The sequence below is a fragment of the Macadamia integrifolia genome, chromosome 12 (genome assembly GCF_013358625.1).
Source record: "Macadamia integrifolia cultivar HAES 741 chromosome 12, SCU_Mint_v3, whole genome shotgun sequence".
Lineage (NCBI taxonomy): Eukaryota > Viridiplantae > Streptophyta > Magnoliopsida > Proteales > Proteaceae > Macadamia > Macadamia integrifolia.
The window spans coordinates 18923544-18945897 of record NC_056568.1 but is presented as its reverse complement, the minus strand read 5'-3'; positions in this window follow the sequence as shown (position 1 = coordinate 18945897).

Genomic DNA, 22354 nt, shown 5'->3' with positions numbered 1-22354 from the left:
ACAGTTCGACTAAGAAATCTCTTATTTTTTCTTTAATATATTTATGTGATGGATTAATTTCAGTAGATGTTGGCTTTAATGACTGGCTGCATACTTGCCTTGAGTATATATCCGCTGCTCGTACGATCATTTGGTCATACGGGTGATTATCCAACAACTCTCTTTTGTTTCCAAATACACCCTTCTTCATCCGTGTAATGGCAAGAAGTAGAATAGGTGTTGGATGCTCATCTATACGACCAGGTGATCATATAAGCAGCGAATCCATCTCCGCATTGAGCTTGTGGAAGCTGTAGAAGAGGAGGTAGTACCTTTGGTATTGGGATCCCCTTGTTCTAGGGTTGCCAGAGGATTAGGAGCATCATATCATAGCTTATGCCCAGTTCTGTTTTAGTATTACAATAGGTCTCTCTTTGCATGGTTATTTTGCTTTGTTGTTTATACATTTTACTTAAGACAGAAGAGTAACAGTTCCTTTCTGCCACTCTCCAAAAGCAAAATATGGCATTACCATAAGTTTGTATGCAGAAAAGCTCCAGACTTGATGGGTTTTAAGTATCTTTCAAGTATTAATTTGCCTTGGTTCAATAGAAGGAAATTTTCTGGAACTGTCCAGCTAGCATTATTTACCAACCACCTCCCCTTCTGTCTTACATTTCAGCTGCCTCTTCTTCTTTCCGTTTTTGCACAATTTTTCGTATCTCCAGATTGAAGAAATGGCCACAAACATGATTCCTCCCTTCAGCCTGTATCTCTTTAATGGCACTTGGATATGGATTTGGTGGTGGCTTCTTTCCTCGAAGACATGCAGTTTACTTAAAACTGTTTATGTATCTGCTTCTTTGCTTTCTTTTCTGCCCATCCACACTGGAAAAAGGAAAATGAAATAGTAAAAAAAATAATATATGATAGTCCTGAAACAAAACAATCAAGCAATATGAATGGATGCATACCTACGTTAGTAGCAGCCATGGCTTCCTCTCCACTCCCTGCTTTTTAAGCTCAAGCACTCACCAACCAGAGACAGGAGCTGGAGGGGGGGGGGGGATAAAGCCACAAAACCTGTTAGATAATAACCGTTTTAAATATGCCATACCAAACAAATTTTTTTGCCGTTCCCATTTTAACAAACTATAAAACTGATAAGGGAGTGTTTTTTTTTATTCAAAGTAAAGCACACTAAGGGTCATTACATATACTAGAGTCATATATACCAGAGTTTTTGCTGCCTTTAGAGGCTAAGGAGAGTAAGTATGTCATGGCTGGGCTACTATTAACATTCTTCAAACAAAAAGTAATGCCATCCCGATAAGTTCTTGATTTCCCAAAAAGTAGCAATACTTGTGAGTGGCCATATCCCTCCATCCAGTTTTGGAAGAAGATTTAAGAGCTTCTTTTCTGAGAAACAGACCTCTTTCAGCTTCCAGTTGTTATCAACAGCCATTCACAGACTTGCTAGAATTGCTTCCGCTTCGATCTCTCCATTCTGAATTGCTGAAGAAGAATCAGAGCTGATGAATCTAAGCTTGCTTGGAGTAGTATTCCATGGGCCCATCTTAAGGTTGATATCAAAACATTGGTAGCACTAGTACAAATCAAAACCGGGTACGACAAAAAATGATTATGGCATCCTGTAGTTAGGCTTGCTGGATCATCTGTATTAAATAAGCCAAGTTGAGCAATCCAATTATTGGTATTATTCAAGAAAGAATGTGGATTGGGGCAGACGGTAGATGCAATGATGTCATTCCTATGTTTCCATATAAAATATAAAGTAATGGAAAAAATGCTAAAAATCCACATTTTTTGAGATTGGGAAAACTTCCTATTATTGAGGATGTAGTTTATTAGCTGTTCATGGGTGGAAAGATTAAGGAGATGTGATCTGAAACCTAACAGGCCTGCTACACAGATGTGAGCTGAGAAGTCACACAGGAAGAAAAGGTGGAATATTGTTTCTTCCTATTGACTACAGAATACACATGTGTCAATGTCCATCCAATTCCCTAGAAGTGATTGAACTAGAATACCCTTATAGAAAAGTTTTGAATTTTGGGTGAGATTTTAATTTCCAGATTAGTTTCCACCATTTTCCATTTAGGGTTGTGGTGGGATTGTAGGGATTACTGGTGGAACCAAGGAATTTGGCTCCAGCTTTTGTGGAGAATTTTCCATTTGGTTGTAAGGTACACATCCATGTGTCGGCCTGGGGTGTGAAGTTGATTTGAGAAATCAGTGGTGTTGAAAGTTGTTCTTACCATATTCATATTCCAAGAGTTATTTGTGATTAGGTTACTTACCTTTTGGGAGGTGTTACTTGATGATAAGGGAGTGTTAAAAGATATCTATAGTGGACCAATAGCTATGGGTTTCAGTTTGGCCTTTTGGATTGAACATCTAAACTGTACAATTTGGTCTGGCCTTTTATGTAAACTCTGAAAAAAAAAAATCTAGATCAATTGATTTTTCCTTATAAAAGGAAAGTAATCTATTGAGATCTTAATTAGTAGGTTGCTAAATAAAACACTGGTTTATGGGTATTAATTAGCTCCTTTTTCAGATATCAATGAACTCTTTTTTAATAGAGAATCATATTTTGGAATCCTAGGATAAGATTTTGAAAGTTTAAACTAATGTTTTGGTATTAATTCTGCATTTATTTCTTACTAGAAAAAAAAAATCTGCATTTAATGAATAAATGATATGCAAATTTTTTCCTACACATTCCATGTAGACATTGTCGATGCCTAGTTCAGTATTTTTTGAGGGGAGGTGCTTTTTCCTTCATCAGTTTCAAAGGACAAGATCAATCATTATCTTTCGAGGATTTAGTATTTTTCTATTTTATGTGGATAACATGTCTATAATATTAATCGAATGCCATAAAGTTTCCACAAAGGAGATTTTTGGTGGTCAATACAAAGCCTATTTGTTTTGCGAAAGGTCAGCAAGATTTTAATAAAAAAGAATGAATAGAATACAGAGAAACCCTTTTGGGCTTAAACGAAACAGAAAACTCGTTCTCCTTTCTATCTTCGGCATTGCCATCAATAGAAAAGAGACCTAAAATAGGATAGATCAAAACCTAATCCCCCGCTCCACCTTCGGCATTGCCATCAACAAAGAAAAGGACTAAGCAGACAAAATCTATCTAAAGCCTAAACAGCCAACAGATCACTTGAATCTATATCGAGGTCTCTCTATGGCATCCCAATCAATGTCATTAACAGTAAATCTTGGAGCTTCATTCCAAAAAGTCAACGTTCTTGTTGCCGCCGCATGCTTTGCAATATTATTAGCTACCATATTCACCTCTCTGAATCAGTGAATAATATTGCATCAAGTACAATTTAAATATCTTAGCAAGGAGAGCCATTTTTGTCTAAACCTCCATAGAATAATCTGATTTTGCAAACACCAAACAACTGAATGGGAGTCACATTCTACCTCAATCCATGACAAACATAGCTCTTTGGCAATGTGAAACGCTGCAAAGAAAGCTGCAAACTCTGCATCATAGTTTGTTGAGATTCCTTCAAATGAAGAAAAGCACTTCATATGATGCCCTACATGGTCTCAAAATATTCCCTCTGCAATAGCATATCCCGGGTTTCTAATAGAGCACCCATCTATATTAATCTTGATGCAGCCGCTTACAAGGTGTTTCCACATTAACTCCATAACCTGCCAAGGCTTGAGATTTGCCCTCATCAACCGTAATGAGGAAGATAGGACTATGTTATGCCTTACCCTAAATTTCCTCCTTGTGAATATACAAATGAGGCATAGGAGAATACCAGCACCAATGAGTATTGGGTAACAATTGTATTTTTCTAAGAAGGGAAGGATGACCCCACTTGTACCTGCTAGTCATGTTATAACTAGAAGGGCTTCCAAACATAGAAGAGAAGGTTAGTATAATCCCTCTGCATTTTAGGGAAATCCCTGAACCCTAGTAGTAACATGTACCAAGAGGTGGGGCCCACACATTGGAAACACCTTGGGAAGGCCTCACTCAACATAAGGATCCATTTCCACTCATAAGGGACCAATTCAGCCTTCACCAGCTGATGCGTATCAGCTGATGAACACACTCTAGTGAGAGTACTAGCCAAAACCGATTATTTTGCCATGGGGCTCAGGCCCTCTCACCCGTGCACCTCAAACCACCTCCATTGGTTGGTACAAGCTACTGGGGGATGGATTAATATATCAGGACACCCCGAGGTGGGCCCATTAGTGCCAAATGATGGATTAACCCGGTAATGAGTGAAAACTCATTATTTTCCCAATCATCCCTTAGGCAACTTAACTGGGTATAAATAGAAGCTCTTGCCATTCATTTCTATCTACCTACCAAGTTAGAGTAAAAGAAGGAGAAAGCAGGAGAAAGAAGAAGGAGAAGGAGAGCAAGGGAGGAGCAAGGGGTTCCTACCAACTAAGGTAAGTCCATTCTCTCCACCCCTCTCTACACACTTGTCTTTCTCTCCCATTTTCTACTCTCCACTAAAGCTAGATGATAACCCCAACCGAATTCTACCTCCCCATTGTCCAGACTACCAATTGGGAGGGGTTTTTGGTGTAAGAGACTTACCCTAGCAAGGTTGGTGGCTCAATTTGAGTCTATGAATGTCACATCCCACCTTACAGTAGACCTAACTTATCATTAGGAATACTGACGGTGTGAGTAAGAGACGTACCTACCATACAAACCTACCAGGATCTCTAACAGCAGTACCTTAACATTTTCACAATTTTACAACACAAACCAACATAAGCAGAGGAATTAGAGTATAGTAGCGGAATTATAAATAAAATGGGGAAATGCCTAATGATAATGTAATAGCAATAACCAAGTTATTCTATTTACAACCCTTTAAAACTTACATAATCATGTTTAAAACATAATATTCATAGACCTGTATTAACATAATCAAAAATACGCCGAACAGCTCATGGCCCTCCGTAGGCACAAAAGTCACAAGCACAGTCTTGGCCATGCTGCTCTACTTTCGGCATCCACCAGTCGCTCACTCCATACTCAGGTCCGGAGAAAAAAGAGTCACTAGCCACAGGCACGACCATACTTGCATAATCATCTAAAAAGTATGTATACGTGGGGTGAGCTTTCCAACTCGCTCAGTGAGGGGTGGGTCAAGCACACCTAAGTAAGACAATAGTAATAATAATTGATGATGTATGATAGCGGAAATTAAACACATAGTCCTTGATACTCATGATGCAATTCATTTATTTATTATCCACCTAACAATACAAACTAAGTCTGGTAAATGCTACTACGATGCATTAGGGTGCATCCTTTATCTCGGAACTGACATTGACTATGCAAGGATACAAACCCTATCCATGAATAGAAGCCTGTTGGTCCCCATATGCATTTACGGGTCACTCAGCAAACCCCTGATAACCCCCTCCTGGTAGTCACGACACCAGTAACACATCCGCCAAGCCAGATAGGTTCCCGCCTCCTGCTACAATCATATCATACCGTGGGTGTGGCATTCTGGAAAGGCACATTGAACATATCACAATGGGTTATCCAACACCTCAACCCCTATTGGCAAGGGTTCATAGCATAGGGAGTGATACCTAATAATATATATGCTACATGCCTTCATAGTGATACAGTTAGTATGAATTACACGATACCGGTGAGACCTCGGCACTAAGTGTAATCCATCTCCAAATATAGTCCTGGGTATACGATACCAGCGAGAACTTGGCCACAAAGTGAAACCCGAGACCGTTTACCTAATCTAGCATATATATGAAGTTGAGTATAGACTACACAACACCGGTACCAATCATCGGCCACAAAGCGTATCTATTTTCAAATACAGTCTCGAGGTACATGATACTAGCAAGACCTTGGCCACAAAGTGTAACCCACGACTACAACTAACTCTAATGCACATAATCAATGCATGAATGCAACATACACACGGTAATCATGGCACTGGTACCACCTTGACCATGTCAGATTTCATCTCACACACCTAACCAAACACACGGTGATCACGATACTGGTATCACCTCAGCCACATCGGATCCCGTCATACATATAAATGAATAGTTCGTATGAAATCTATAAGAATGTAACATATGATAATCACCATCATTATGTGAGTAATATAATTTAGCACATTAAATCTATGCATGTGAACAATTATATAATAATTAAACAATCCAAAATAAAACAACCATCCCTCACCTTGTTGATCTCTGCTTGTGTTAGGGTTCAAATAAGGCCACCGATCAATCCACTAAGTTTCAGCCTCGGGGCTCATGCGCATCACTGTCCTAGACACAAGGACAATCGTACATTAGTATGTGTCATAAATATCAAGAGGGACCCACATGGATCAGCCCCAAAGGGTACATATAAAATCCATCAGTGACAGTAATGTCACCGGAAACACCCACCGAAAATAGGGAATTCCCACTAGAAATATCAGTCCTATTTCTGGTGGAACTAATAGAGAGCTACTAAGGCTTAGTGGCCCATCGAAAATATGCTATCGGAAGCAGACCTAGTGGATCCAATGGGTTGTTTTCGATAGTGGTTCAGGACAGTCCACCAATTTTGGGGCTTTCTAGCTAGGGCCCGATCGTCACGATTTGTTCTATGGAGTTTGTAGGGGATGTTCCCAGCATCATTCTAATTTAATAAAATTTTGATTCCACTGAGCTGTTTGGGAGATATGTTGATCGAACGATCGAAACCCTAGTTGGTCTTTTGGCAATATTTGTTGTTGAAGCTCACCGAGAGGGTTGAACATGCATTCTACAACCTTAACATGGTTTGTATACTAAGATTCCATCCATACCTAGCTTTGTCTAGGTTGAAATAAAAAGAGAGAGTGGTGGAAGTGAGTGTACTTACCTCCGGCAGTGATTCCGGTAACTTGGCAATAGCCGTCACCAAGGTAAGCCTGCTCCTCTTCTTCCTTCTTCTCCTTTTTCTCTCCTTCTTTACATTGGACACAATAGAAATGAGAAAATGAATTCCTCATTTCTAACTTATAAGATAAAATGGACCGGACGGTACAAATCTTCTCTAATTAGACTGGCACGCGAAGAATGAACACTTGGGGTCATCTCTCTCCCTTTGGTAATGGGTGGCCGTGAGCCAAAACTTGACTGTGCTTTCGATCTCCGATCCGAGACCTATCACAATAATTCAAATTAGATCGAGTTAGGGCACGGGTGTAACATTCCCCCTACCTTATAAAAATTTTGTCCTCGAAATTAAACATACCTGGCAAATCAAAGTATCCAGGATACTACTTCAACATCTCATCTTCCCACTCCCAGGATGCTTCCTGTTCGGGGTGATTCATCAATTTCACCTTAACAAAGGAAATTGTGCGGTTGCTGAGAACATGCTCTTTCTGGTCAACAATCATCTCTGGAAACTCCATGTAGGAAAAATCCTTGTCTAACTCATGGGGTATGTAAATTAAGACATGAGTGGAGTTGGGAATGTACTTCCTCAATATAGAAACATGGAAGACATCATGTGTACTTTCCAACTTTGGTGGTAAAGTTATTCGGTAAGCTACCAGTCTGATCCTCTTCAGTACATCATATGGTCCCATAAATCTTGGACTAAGCTTTCCCTTCTTGTCGAACCGCATCACCCCTTTAACTGGAGAGATCAGCAAGAACACCTTGTCCCCAGCACCAAATTCCAGATGTTTCCTCCTAACATTCGTGTAGCTTTTCTGTTTGGACTGAGCTACCTTGACCCTTTCTCTGATCACATTTACCTTCTCACTAGTAGCCTGTATCAAGTCTGGACCCAAAATATACCACTCACCAACCTCAGCCCAATAGAGTGGAGTTTGGCACTTCCTGCCATACTTTGCCTCGAATGAGGACATTCCGATGGTGGCCTGATAACTGTTGTTATAGGAGAACTCAATAAGAAAAATGTGCTCATCCCAACTATAACTCATATCCAAGGCACTTGCTCGGAGTAGGTCCTCCAATGTCTAAATAGTCCTTTTCGACTAACCATCGGTCTGAGGGTGAATGGCAGTGCTGAAATCCAATTGTGTGTCTATAACCTTTTTTGCACACATGTCCAGAACTTGGAAGTGAACCAGGGATTTTGATCAGAGATGATACTAACTGGCACACCATGCAATCTGACGATGTTATTAACATACAATTTGGCTAACTTGTCTATAGAAAATGTGATCTTGATTGGAATAAAGTGAGTTGCCTTGGTTAAGCGGTCCATAACTACCCAAATGGCATCATACCCTTCTATGTACAGGGTAAGCCTGTGACGAAGTCCATGGTCATATTCTCCCATTTCCACTTCGGAATAAGTAAGGACTATAATAACCCATGGGGCCTCTGTCTCTCAGCCTTGACTTATTGGCATATGAGGCATCTAGACACATACATGGCCTTATCATTCTTTATTCCTTTCCACCAGTAGGAGCCTTTGAGGTCCTTGTACATTTTAGAGCTATCGGGGTGAATGGAGAATGGAGAGCTATGTGCCTCTCTAAAAAATGTCTCTCAAATCACCATCACTTGGCACACACAACCTCTCTTTGAACTTGAGAATTTTACTTCCAGTTACAGAGAAATTCGGGTCCTTTTGGGTTCCTTCCTGGCATTTTACGATCATCTTCTATAACTTTGCATCAGTAACCTGAGTTGCAGTGATCCTATCCACCAGACTAGGTTGTACCACCAATGTTGATAGTGACAAAGTGACACTCTCTACTAACAGTTCCAAGTCTAGTTTCTTAGCCACCTCTAGGAGATACTCATTGGTGGTCAGTGATGCAAAAGTCAGTGATTGGGATTCCAACTAAGTGCATCAGCTACCACATTGGCCTTTCTTGGGTGATAGTGTATAGTACAATCATAATCCTTTATAAGCTCTAACCATGCCTCTGTCTCATGTTGAGTTCTTTTTTGGGTTAAGAAGTACTTGAGGCTCTTATGGTCACTAAAGATCTCATTCTTCTCACCATACAGGTAGTGTCTCCAGATTTTCAGTGCAAAAATCACAGTTGCCAACTCCAAATCATGGGTGGGGTAGTTCTTCTCATAATCCTTCAATTGACGGGATGCATAAGTAATGACTTTCTCATGCTGCATCAATACACAACCCAATCCCAGCTTAGAGGCATCACTATACACAACTATATCACCTGTACCTGTCAAAATAGTCAAAACAAGGGCTAATACCAACATTTTCCTTAGCTCCTTGAAGCTCTTCTCACAAGCATCAAACCACTCAAATTTTATACCCTTTCATGTGAGTCGGGTCATCAGAGTAGCAATGCAAGAGGAGTTCTCGAGCCAATCCCAGAAAACTACGTATGTCTGCTACACTCTTGGGAGTCTCCCATTCTATAACTACCTTCACCTTACCTGGGTCAACCTCTATGCCCTTGTCTAAAACAATGTGGCCTAGGAATGCCACCTATGATAGCCAAAACTTGCAATTACTGAATTTGGCATAGAGTTGCTTCTCCCTTAGCCGTTGCAGTACTAACCTCAGGTTAACAGGACGTTCCTCTGCACTCCTGGAGTAGACCAAAATGTCATCAATGAATACTATCACAAACTTATTTAGGATATCCTAGAATACCCGGTTCATCAAGTCCATAAATGCAGCCAGTGCACTGGTCAACCCAAATGACATTTCCAAGAATTTATAATGTCCATACCTTGATCTGAAGGCTGTATTGACATCACTATCCTTGATCCTGAGCTGGTGGTAGCCCGATCTAAGGTCAATCTTGGAGAATACATTGGCACCCTTTAACTGATCAAATAAATCATCTATCCTAGGCAAAGGATACCGGTTCTTGATGGTTAGCTTATTAAGCTCCTAGTAATCAATGCACAATCTCATACTTCTGTCTTTCTTCTTGACGAACAATACCGATGCTCCCCATGGAGACACATTAGGTCTAATGAATCCCTTCTTCAGAAGGTCTTGAAGTTGCACCTACAATTCCTTCAACTCTATGGGGGCCATGCAGTATGGGGCCCTTGACACTAGTGCCGAGCCAGGTAGTAGGTCTATAGTAAACTTTGTCTCTTGATCCGAAGGCAAACCTGTCAAGTCATCCGAGAATACATCAAAAAATTCCCTCATCATATCTAGCTCGGTCAATGGCCTAATATCTATCTCAGTATCCATCACAGATGCTAAGTAGCCTTGACATCCCTTGTTCAGTAGCTTCTTCATCTGTAGTGCAGATATGACAACCTTTTTGGGTTTCTTGAGCTTATCCCCTTGGAACACAAATTCATCATCATCACGAGGTTTGAAAATGATAGTCTTCTTTCCACATAGCACACTGGCTCTGTATGCAGACAACCAATCCATTCCTAAAATCACATCGAAGTCGGTCATATCCAACTCGATCAAGTGAGCATTCAACTCATGATCACCTATGGTCACTAGACAAGACTTATAAACATAGTTCAAACCCATTACACTTCCTGTAGGGGTGCTCATAGCCAAACATTGAGTTAGTCCCTTGCGTGGAATTCTCATCTTCTTTGTAAATGCCGGTGACACGAATGAATGCGAGGAATAATACACGTGCAGGCAATAATGATGTTAATAATGTACCTGTCACTACACCGGGTGCAGTCTTGGCATCTCTGTAGTCATAGCAAACACTCTACCCTGTGGTCTCTGGCCCTGTAAGGGCTGCACTGGTCTAGGGGCTGAATATGTCTGCTGGGGCCTAGGTGGCATAGTGTATGGTGCATCACCTGGCCTTCGGTGGGGGCATGTCCTTGCCATGTGGCTTGGCTGATCATAATGAAAGCACCTCGGGTTCGATCTTGAAGACTGAGATACAACACTAGATCCGGAGGACTGGGAAGTCTGATAGCATCAGGCTTCCTGAATTACACTAAATTTGGGTTGACATAGGGCACTCGAAAAGGTTTGCTGCCTCCCCTAGAATCAGTAGATCCCATTGGCCTCTTTCCTGTCCCTTGCTGGGCCGTGAAGTTGTCTCTATGCCGATCTTTAATAGATTTGGCCACTTGGACCACCTCAGTATAGGTCTGTAGTTTCAACCCCACAATATTTGACTCAATACCTGGCCTCAACCCTTTCTCAAAATTCTTCTCTTTATCTCTATCACCTCTGAGATGCTTAGGAGCAAAATGGAATAGCTCCTCGAAGCGTTGCTGATACTCGAGCACAGATTGGGACCTTGAACCAACTGAGAGAAATCACTCTCTCTCCTATCCCAGAAGCTTTTTGGAAAATAGTTCTCAAAGAAGGCCCCTTTGAAGCCTGCCCAAGTGGGGTTCAGGTTACTAGCCTTTAGAGTAGGCTCGGTGGCACTCCACCAATCATCCGCTTCATTCTATAAGTGATAGCTTGCACATAAAATTTTCTGATCATCAGTGCAGCCCATCAGTCTAAAAACCTTCTCCATTCCACCAATCCATTTTGATGGATACAACGGGTCTTGGCCCACCTTTGAGAAGCATGGGGGTCTAAGCCATTGAAACTTCATCATTTTTGTCAAGTCTATCAAGCCCTCTACATGGGCCTGGGCTTGATCTGACATCGGGTCTTGCAACTACCCATGCACATTTGGATGCCCTTGCCCATGTGCCTGTACCCCATCAGATGTTTGAAGGGTAACCGATCCAGTGGGTATTGGAAAGGGTGTCGGTGGAGTAGGAGGTGCGGGGCGGTGCATTACAGGCTTCCATTGCCGCTTGGATCCTATCATCGATCTCGGCCATAACTGGTTTTACCTTTCTTCAACTCCCAACGTCATGTTATCCATGATGGATGCCAAATCCTGGGCTGTAAGTACCAGTGGAGTTAGAGGTGCATTGCAGAGTCTACTCTAATTCCATGATCGGGATAGGGTTCGCGTGTTTCTGCGTGACATGCATATACAAGGTTGCATGCAATTGGAACACATATATGCATAGTGGGTCCCACACATAAACGATAGGTGAAATTAGGGTTAGGGTTAGGGTATACATAGGTGGGGTCTGCACATATTTGGATCCGATCGCATGCATATCAAGAAGGGGCACACAATTAGGGTAACAAAATAATAATTTAGATTTAAAAAATAAAATAATTTATTTTCCAATTTAGTCCACTGGAAACAAGGAGACTTCTCACCGAAAATATGGCTTAATCCACCAGAAATATCAGTGTTATTTTCGATGGGAAAAACAGAGAGCAATTTGGGATTTCTCACTTCAATAGAAACAAGCACCGGAAGCATGCCCAGTGTTTCTAGTGGCTCCAAAATGGCTATAAATAGGCTCGGGTTTGGGTTTCATGTACAAGACCCTATTCTAACTTGTGGAAAAGGTGTGGAAATGGACAAGGAGGACTTTTCAACCCATTTCTTACCTTCTTCTCACTTTTTGACGATCGATCGGTGTTGCATTCGCACCAAAGGTATGTTCCTACTCTCTGTAACCTAGTTTTGTGATTTTCTTCTCTATGAACTTTACATTCAGCCATTGAGCCTGGATTTTCATTCTTAGTCCTTAGGAATCATATTGCAACGATGTCTAGATGCCCTATATATACCCAATGTGCTATTGAACAAGACGAGCATGACGCCGCTACTCAGTTCAACCCAATCTTGTTCCACTCTGTGGCTGAGTGACACCGTAGGGAACTCTTCGAGCACCGTAATGTGGACCCCAAAGTCTATGTGAGTACCAATGACTTTCGTGCATTCCGTCTCTATCAACGGTTTGACGATGTTGGGTGGTACCGCATCTTAAAACCCAATAAGTACTACTACCTTGCATTAGTCAGGTTATTCTACTCCAACCTGCAATGCGTGAGCTAGGGTACCGAAGAGATGTGGATCACGTCCTATGTGAAGGGGGTGGAGATCTCCTTTCACATGGTGCAATTGGCCAATATTCTGATGGTCAGCAATGCCGATGACCTGGTGTACTGCCCGCCTCAGACTCCAGCTTATGACTTCCAGAGTCCCGATGCTTTTCAGGAGGTAAACGACATGTTGACTAAGGAGGCCAAGGGGTGGAACCACTCAGTCAACTACTTTGCTACTCCAAAGGTTGTCTGTCGTGCGATTCAGTTGAATGTTCTTCCCACTTGTGGAAATTATGATGAGGTATCCGCACTGCAAGCCTATGTGACCTACTGCGTGTACATGGGGGCGGAGATACATCTTCTTTACCTCCTTATATGGACTATGGTACTTCGGTCCGAAAGAGTGGATTGCCGAGCGGGAAGCTTATGCTATGGAAGAATACTTACTGATATCTTTCGCTACTTTGGGGTGGACTTGGAGGGAGAGGCACGCTTAGGTGAAGCGGTCACATACTTTAACCAAGATTCTCTGAGGAAGATGATCATAGATCTAAGGGAGGTGACACCTATTTCAGGCGAGGGTCAACAACCTATGGAGGTAAAGGGTGGGAGTGTCAGTAATGTCAACGGAGATGCCGGTGATGTTGGTGGAGGTGTTGGTGGTGTAGAAGGAGAAGCTACTGGGGTTGGTGGGGCTCCACCACCTGATCCCTAGACTATGGGTTCTATGGCTGCTTCTACTTCTCAAGGCACTAGGGGTGCGAGGCTTTACGGTCTCAATGATATCATGGCCTGCTTAGACACCACCACATCTCTGATGAGGAGTATAGATGGTTGCCTCAACAGCATAGACAGGACCTATTGTCTTATGGACAATAGAGTGGCCTCCCTAGAGGTATAGATGCAGGCAATGGTCTACCATGGTATTCTGGTGCCTCCTCTAGGAACGCATGGTCTGAACCAGGCTAAGGGCCAGGGACAGAACCAGCAACAGTAGCAGTAGCAAGAGCAATGACATGTTTGCCACTGTAACTTTTAGGATTTCCCTTTCCATGTTTTATTTGAGTTTGCTGTTTTAGGTTTAGTTGAACTTTCATTTTATGTCATATGTTTCTGTCATTTACATTCCAAGTCTTTAGGCTAGTTAGGATTTCATGTTTTTCATACTTTAATTTTATAAAAAGTGTAAGCTATTTAATTAAGTTCTCCTTTATAATGAAATGGATATAACACCTATACTTGTCTCCTAATTGTGAAATTTCTGTTATTGTTGTCTTGAGATTTTTATTTAATCCTAATTTCTCCAAAATCATGGTTTGGCTGAGATTGTGAGTTAAGGCAAAACATTGCACTCTGATACCATAGCTGTCACACCCCAATTCCAGTAGACCCAACTTACCATTAGGAATACCAGTGATGTGAGTAAGACACGTACTATCTTACAAACCTACCAGGATCGTTGATAGCAGTACCTTAACATTTCATAATCTCACATCACAACCAATCAAAAGCAGCAGAATCAGAGTATAATAGCGAAATCATCAGATATAAATGGGAAAATTATCTAATGATAAACATAAAATAACTAACCAAGTTATTCTATTTACAATCCTTCAAGACTTACATATATCAAGTTTAAAATATAATATTCATAGACTTGTATCAACATAATAAAAAATAGGCTGAACACCTCATGGTGCCGTGTATGCACAAAAGTCATAGGCACAGTCTTGGCCATGCTCCTCCTCTTTCAGCATCCACCAGTCACTCACTCTGTACTCAGGTCCGGAGGAAAAATAGTCACTAGCCACAGGCACGACCGTACCTACATCATCATCTAAAAAGTGTGTATATGTGGAGTGAGCTTTCCAACTCGTACAGTGAGGGGTGGGTCAAGCACATCCAAGCAAGATAATAGTAATAATAATTCATGATGCGTGATAGATGAAGTTAAATACATAGTCCATGATGCTCGTGATGCAGTTCATTTATTTATTATCCACCTAACAATACAAACTAAGACTGTATCCAATCATTGGCCACGAAGCGTACCTATTTCCAAATACAGTGCTAGGGTACACGACACCAACAAGACTTTGGCCACAAGGTGTAATCCACGACTACAACTAATTCTAATGCACATAATTAATGCATGAATGCAACATACACACGAAAATCATGACACTAGTACCACCTCGGCCACGCCAGATTCTATCTTACACACAACACACGGCGATCACGGTACCGATACCACCTCGGCCACTCTGGATCGCATCATACATATAAATGAACAGTTCGTATGAAATCCATAAGAATGTAATATATGATAATCACCATCATCATGTGAGCAATATAATTAAGCATATTAAATCTACTTATGTGAACAATTCTATAATAATTAAACAATCCAAAATAAAACAACCATCCCTCACCTTGTTGATCTCTGCTTGTGTTAGGGTTCAGATAAGGTCACCAATCAATCCACTCAGTTTCGGTCTAGGGGATCATGCACATTACTGTCTTAAACACAATGACAATTGTACATCAGTACATGTCAAAAATATTGGGACGGGCCCAAAGGGTACAGAAAAATCCATCAGTGACAGTAATGTCACCGAAAACACCCATCGGAAACAGGAAATTTTCACAAAAAATATCAGTCCTGTTTTCGGTGGAACTGACAGAGAGCTACAAGGCTCAGTGGTCCACTGTAAATATTCCACCAAAAGCAGACCCAGTAGATCCGGTGGGCTGTTTCCAGTGGTGGTTCAGGACAGTCCACCCATTTTGGGGCTTTTCAGCTCGTGCCCAATCCCCAGGATTTGTTCTATGGAGTTTGTAGGGGATGTTCCCAGGATCATTATAATCTAATAAAATCCCGATTCCACCAACCCATTTGGGAGATATGTCGATCAAACAATTGAAACCCTAGTAGGTATTTTGGCAATACATGTTGCCGGAGCTCACCAGGATTGGTTTGAGCTCGATAACAACACCAGGAGGGTAGAATACGCATTCTACGACCTTAACATGGTTTGTACACTAATATTTCATCCATACCTAGCTTTGTCTAGGTTGAAATGAAGAGAGAGAGAGTGGTGGAAGTGAGTGTACTTACCTCTGACAACGATTCTAGCAACTTGGCGATAGCCGGCAAGGTAAGCCTTCTCCTTCTTCTTCCCCTTCTTCTTCCTTCTTCTCCATTTTCTCTCCTTTATCATGTTGGACACAATAGAAATGAGGAAATGAATTCCTCATTTCTAACTTATAAGTTAAAACAGACCTTAGGGTCTGTTTGGTTGGACCCTATTCGGACCAATCAGGTTATTATGACTTTCGGAGCCCAAGAACCTATCCAATAAGGTTCAAAATGTGTTCACGTCATGAGTAAAGTGTGGGGGTGATTTGGGACTATCCAAGACTGTTTCCGATGTGAGTTGCAGGACCCACGAGCATTGACACCATGACAACAACCTGTTATGTTCACCGAAAACAGCCCATTGGATTCAGGCCCAGTGGATCCGGTGGCATATTTTTGGTGGTCAAGACAGTTTGCTGTCCCATTGGTGGTCTTGCATGGGTGGTTGCCCTCAACCATGCTCAAGGCCTTTCGACAACTTCGATACGTGCCTGGACTTATGTGTGAGGAGTTGGGTCACTTACCATCTAGGATTGGAAGGTACGAATCCCCTCCAATTAGATTGGCACGCGATGCACGAACACTTGGGGTCATCCTTCCCCCTTTGGCAATGGGTGGCCGCAAGCCAAAACTCGACCGTGCTTCCGATCTCCGATCCGAGACCTATCACAACAGGTCAAATTAGACCAAGTCAGGGCACGGGTGTAAAATTTACTATCTTTAACCAACTGTTAACAACTGTACTTTGATCTACTATCTTTAGCCAACTGTTAACAATTGTACCTCAATCTACTATCTTTTGCCAACTATTCACAGTTGTACCTTGATCTACTTTCTTTAGCCAATTGTTAACAGTACCTCGATTTACTTTCTTTAGCCAACTATTAACAATTGTACCTCAATCTACTATCTATTGCCAATTGTTCATAGTTGTACCTTGATCTAATATCTTTCTTTTGGCACTATACCATGAATCTATTTTTTTTCTCTTTGCAAAATATATAGTAAATTGCTAAATTTATGTTGAATTGTCAATACGTTGTCAGTTCCCTTAAATGTATTGATTGACAATAAGCACTTTTTTTTTTCCTTAAAAATTGAGTGCTTTTTTTTTTTTTTTTTTTTTTTTTAGTTAAGTAGCATAGGGTTTCAACACATATTTCTCCACTACCAAATTTTTTAATCAAGCACCTTGACAAAGTACTCCATGGATGCCCTTCCTTCTCTTGCGTCGGCTGTCTGTTAATGTTTTAGATTTCAATGAATAGTTCTTTCCCATGAGGTTCCTTTTCTAGGTAAATTTTTTTGTTCCTAATTTAATATTTGTATTATTTGTGTTCAACTATTGCCTATTAGTTGGTTAAATTCTATTTCAATTTAGGTAACTATTTTGTTAGTTAGTCGCAATCCCTGTTTAACTATATGACGCTTTTATAGAGGTATAGGTTACTTCATTATTGTTTGTTCAATGAGTGTCTTTTCCGGCGGTAAGAGAAAACATAAGGAAAGGAAGAGTAGATTACTAAAAGAAATAGAAAAATATGACAAAAACAACAAAACAAGCGAATTTAATATTTATTGAATTATAGTAGATATATCAAGCACCTTGGTGGAGTCCTTATGTAGTTTCCATTGCTTCTCTATAAACCGTCTTTTAATGAAGAATGAATTATTTTCCAATAGGTTTTTTCTCAAAAGATTTGTATTATTTGTGTTCAACCCTAATATCATGTGTAAATGAATTTGTTATTTTGGGAAATCAACAAAATGCTGATAAGTTATCTTATGGAAGGGGGTGGATATTTCCTATCAGCTGGTTAAATTCTATTTGAATTTAGGTACATGTTTTTATGGTTGGCGTGTATATTCCCTACCTAGTTTTATGATGATATAGTTATACAGATTGTTTCATTATTTTTGGTTCACTGAGTATCTTTTATGGCAACAAGATAAAACAAAGAAATGAAATAAACCTTACAAAAAGAAACATGAAAATATGAAAGAAACACCAAAAAAGTGAAACCAACATGTTCGAAATTATATTAGACAACATCTTGCATATAAGTTTATTTATTTTAAATATTGACAAGATCAACAAGATATAGATGAGAATTAGGTATTATTCCATCATTTTCTAATGTGCAAGTATTATGAATTTATTACTTTTCTTCTCACTTATTTTTCAATTTATTATTATTATTATTAGTTTAAAAGATATTCACTAACATAATTATAGAGAAAGTTACAACGGTGTAAAGTGACCTTTAATAAGAAGGGAAGGCATCTAGCAAAGGAAGAGATAATCAATCCTATATTAGATAAAAAAAAAAAAGCCACATGATGGGCAGCATCGATCCATGGCCTTCTTCCTACTAAAAGAAATAGAAAAAATTAAATAAGATACCATGAAAATTGCACTTAAGGAATTCTCTAGTATAATAAATCCAATGACTATTGTTAATTAATTAACCCTTCAAAGCATTTGAGAAAACAACTAAATATCTGTTCCCAACCCTCTCGCTTGATGCAGAACAGTTACTATGAAGGTTCCTCCCCCTGCACATAAAAGAACCTTATTAGGGTCAAAATTTTATGATTTGTTAAAAAATCATTGTTCTTCTTATTCAACATATTTCATTGTGAATTTTCCTTCCAGTATGTATTTACCAGAACATTGCAAATGTTTGACAAGAGAGGAGATGGAAGATCACTATATTCAAAGGCGTGAGGCACATGAAGCAAAATATTAAAGGCTATACTATTGGATCAATGATTTACCAGGTATATTACATGAGGCATCAGTCTTTGCTGTATTTTCTTTCAAGTGTCCATGAGAAGAAAATGTAGGAAAATAGAGTAATGATACACAACGAAAGAAAGACTTTATTCATTCATTCAAATTGATAGTTGAGAGTGTTTACATATTAAAGACTTAAAATAATAGTTATCAAATTAGGCCTTTCCCAATTTATAGTAAAAAAGGAATTCAAAACCATCCTGTAGAATCCAACTTATGACTTGACTACAAAAAAAAGGCCGTTACCCAATGCACAAAGGCTTCCGCACTTAAGCAGGGTTCTGGGAGGGTATATAGGTAGACAACCTTACTCCCTTCACAGAGGGGCTGGTTCCCAGGACTCAAACCCGCACCATTGCGCAGGCAGAAAGAGCTCTTTGCCATTGTTCCAAGCAACGACCCCTCCAGCTTATGACTTGACTACCTTAGATCCTAATAACATCTACTAAAACTACTAACATTTTGTTTTCAGTCTAGAACAAAATTGATATACTTTCATTGAAATACTAAGGGTCTACACTTTCCAAGAAGGGAGAGTGGATTTTCATAGAACGGGAGGGGCCTAAAGCCACCAAACCAGAGAGATATATAACATCAGAAACGATTAAATAAGAACCTGATGTAGGAAACTGAGTTGTGGCTGGGACAGAGGAGGTAGGAGGAGGAGCTAGAATCAGACCTTGCACCCTGGACCTCTCTGACTTGGGCATCTTTCCTATTAGTAAACTAATTTACTGGATCTAGTTGATGCCGCTTAATGCTGAAAAAATTCCACTCCTTTGTAATTCAAAACAGAGAAGCCAAAATTTGTCCAATGACACCCAATTGAATTGATCACCCATTTCATAATAAACATATTGAACAACTACTGATTCATGGAAAAAATCAATTAAAAATTACAAAAAGAATGAAAAATTCAAAATTTCCTCCCTGGTAAGTATAGAGTAACTAATCTACCAATATGGTCCTTCATAAGCCTAATAATGGGGTCCATGACTTTGTTTATTTGGACTAAACTTAATTCTCGTAAGTTAGGACATTCAAAGCCTCTCAAACCTCTCCAACTAAAAGGCCACAACATCATAGTTGTGTCCAAATCTTTCTCAAAAGAAATCAAAGAATGGAAAAAAATTTATTGAGTGTGAATAAGTGTCTACCTACTTTAACCCCCCCCCCCCCCCCCAAAAAAAAGTGTCTAATTATGAGAATTAATAAAATATGACACCTTTAACTTCCATTATGTGGTCATTAGTGTTTATAGTTTTAAGGATCTACAATCTAAAGGAGCTATACTTTCTTCTTACTTTGTTTGACTTTTCTATGTGTTCTTTTTCACATTTCTTATCATGATCATCTTTTTTGCTAAGTCTAGATGCAAATTGACATTTCTTTTTTATTTATGTTCACTATAGGAAAACAGGGAGAGATTTATAAATGTCCAACCATCAAACGAAAGTAAGTATTCATTTGTTTGTTTGTGTTTTTTTTTTCTTAAGTATCTTTGATATATTTTTTTTATTATTTTGAAATGGTGCGTAGTACTTTATTTGATGTAACGGAAGGTGCCTTTTTATAGTTTTGCTGCCAAAGCTACTATCTTTCCATTTCTTTAGATTTTTTTTTTTCTAATTGTTTTTGATATCTAGGTTTACCAAGACTATTAATTTACTACAATGTTTTTTAAAAGACAAGGGGCGGTTTAGGACAGTTAGGAGTCCTACCAAGCATCCTAGAGAGTCTTAGATTAGGGTTCCAACCACCGTAGACTGCTCCAAACACTAGACATTGGAATCTTTATTGGGATGGCCCAGGGTTCTATCAGGAGACTTGAGCCTCCGAGATGGACACCTTATACATTCCTTTCAAACACAGCTCTAACATTTCCATTACTTTCAGATCACGGTGGATATAGGTATGAGGATGCAAACGTCCTAGTATCACATCACTTGGTATTTCCCCACCACCCATTTATGGGTTCTTTTTTATGGTTATTATGGGGAACTTGAATGAAGATAAAAACTAGGATTATATTTATTGAGTACCCTCATCATAACCTTTTAGAATCCCAAATCAAACATATTGGTGGTAGAAAGCTGCCTACTTTAAAAGTCAATAACTACTATGTGGCATATTAGATGAAATCAAATTTTATAGATAGGTAGGTTTGCCATGTGGATAATCATGACTTTGAAAATCCAGTGCCACGAGACAGTGTATAGTAGTTGCCAGAGTATTGTAGGTCTGCATGGTCGACATATATGAAATGCATGCCAATAATGAGGATATTCAATTGAATTAGGCTATACTATTTTCATTTGTCTAATCAAGACCATGACTTGCCATCCAAGTCCACATCTCCTTCACTCTATTACCTTCTATTTGAACTCCGACACTTCTCTTTTACCCTTACAGTTCTAACTGTGGAACCTCTATCTCACTCCCTCACCCAATCAAATAACCTCATCATCTGTCCAAGTGGTAGTGAATGTGGGAATGGTCAATGCAAAAAATATCAATATTTTTTTTTTGTTCCACTTCTTATTTTTGGTATTTTTGGTGAAACTTGACAAACATGAAATGGTATCGTATTTGTTGAGCCCCGAGATTATAGCTTTTCACAATTTTTATAGTCAAACTTGACAAAAAACCATGTTTGACGCTCTTTCCGTTTTTTAATATATTCCTTGTATCTAACATTAATGTATAAAATCTCCAAATTTATTTTACTAGCTTCAATTGTAGATTATTTCATGCAAACGGATTTTTTTATTTTTTGGTAAATCCTCCAAAAGATCGATATTTAACATCACACTTGATAATAATTCCTTACTTCTCATTTTCCTATTTATAGTGTATTATGTTCACTGAGTTTCCTGAGAGAAGTCATTGTTTCTTTCTAGTCCTCCCTTACTTTCATTTTTTCTTTACATTTCACTCTTATGTATGAGAAATTTCTTGAAAAGGTACCAACAACTAGTCAAGTAGGGAATGGAGGAGGCTAATCATCCCCAAAAGTTGAGCTGTGAAGCACTTCCCACTAGCTTCAAAAAAAAAAAAAAAAAAAAAAAAAAAAAAAAAAATATATATATATATATAGAAGAAGATGAAGATGGTAAACTCTCTAGGCCATCAATTTATTTTTCGTTGACAAGCATTTTAAAGTTTTGGAGCTTTCGATATTGTTATTGAAAAAGATGAAGATGAAGATGAGGATAGTGGTACATTGAAAGCAATCAATTTATTTTTATTGACAAGGATCTTAAACCTTGGAGCTTTCAATATTGTTATTGGAAAAGTTGCAAAAAACTTTGTTGAATGTTGAGTATGCTATTAACTCGATATTCAACAAAGTTACCTTATTGAATGTTGAGTATGTTTAGTTTATTGTTGAAGCATCTTAACCCTTCTCCATTTTTTCTTTAGTTGAATGCTGAGTATGATATTTATTGTTCCCATGCAAAGTTAACTTTGTTGAAAACAAAGAAAGGAATTGAGTTCCTTGTCAAGTTGTGTACATATTCTAGCGCTTCCTTATAGCTCTCTTCTCCCATAATGGTGGGCGGAGGGA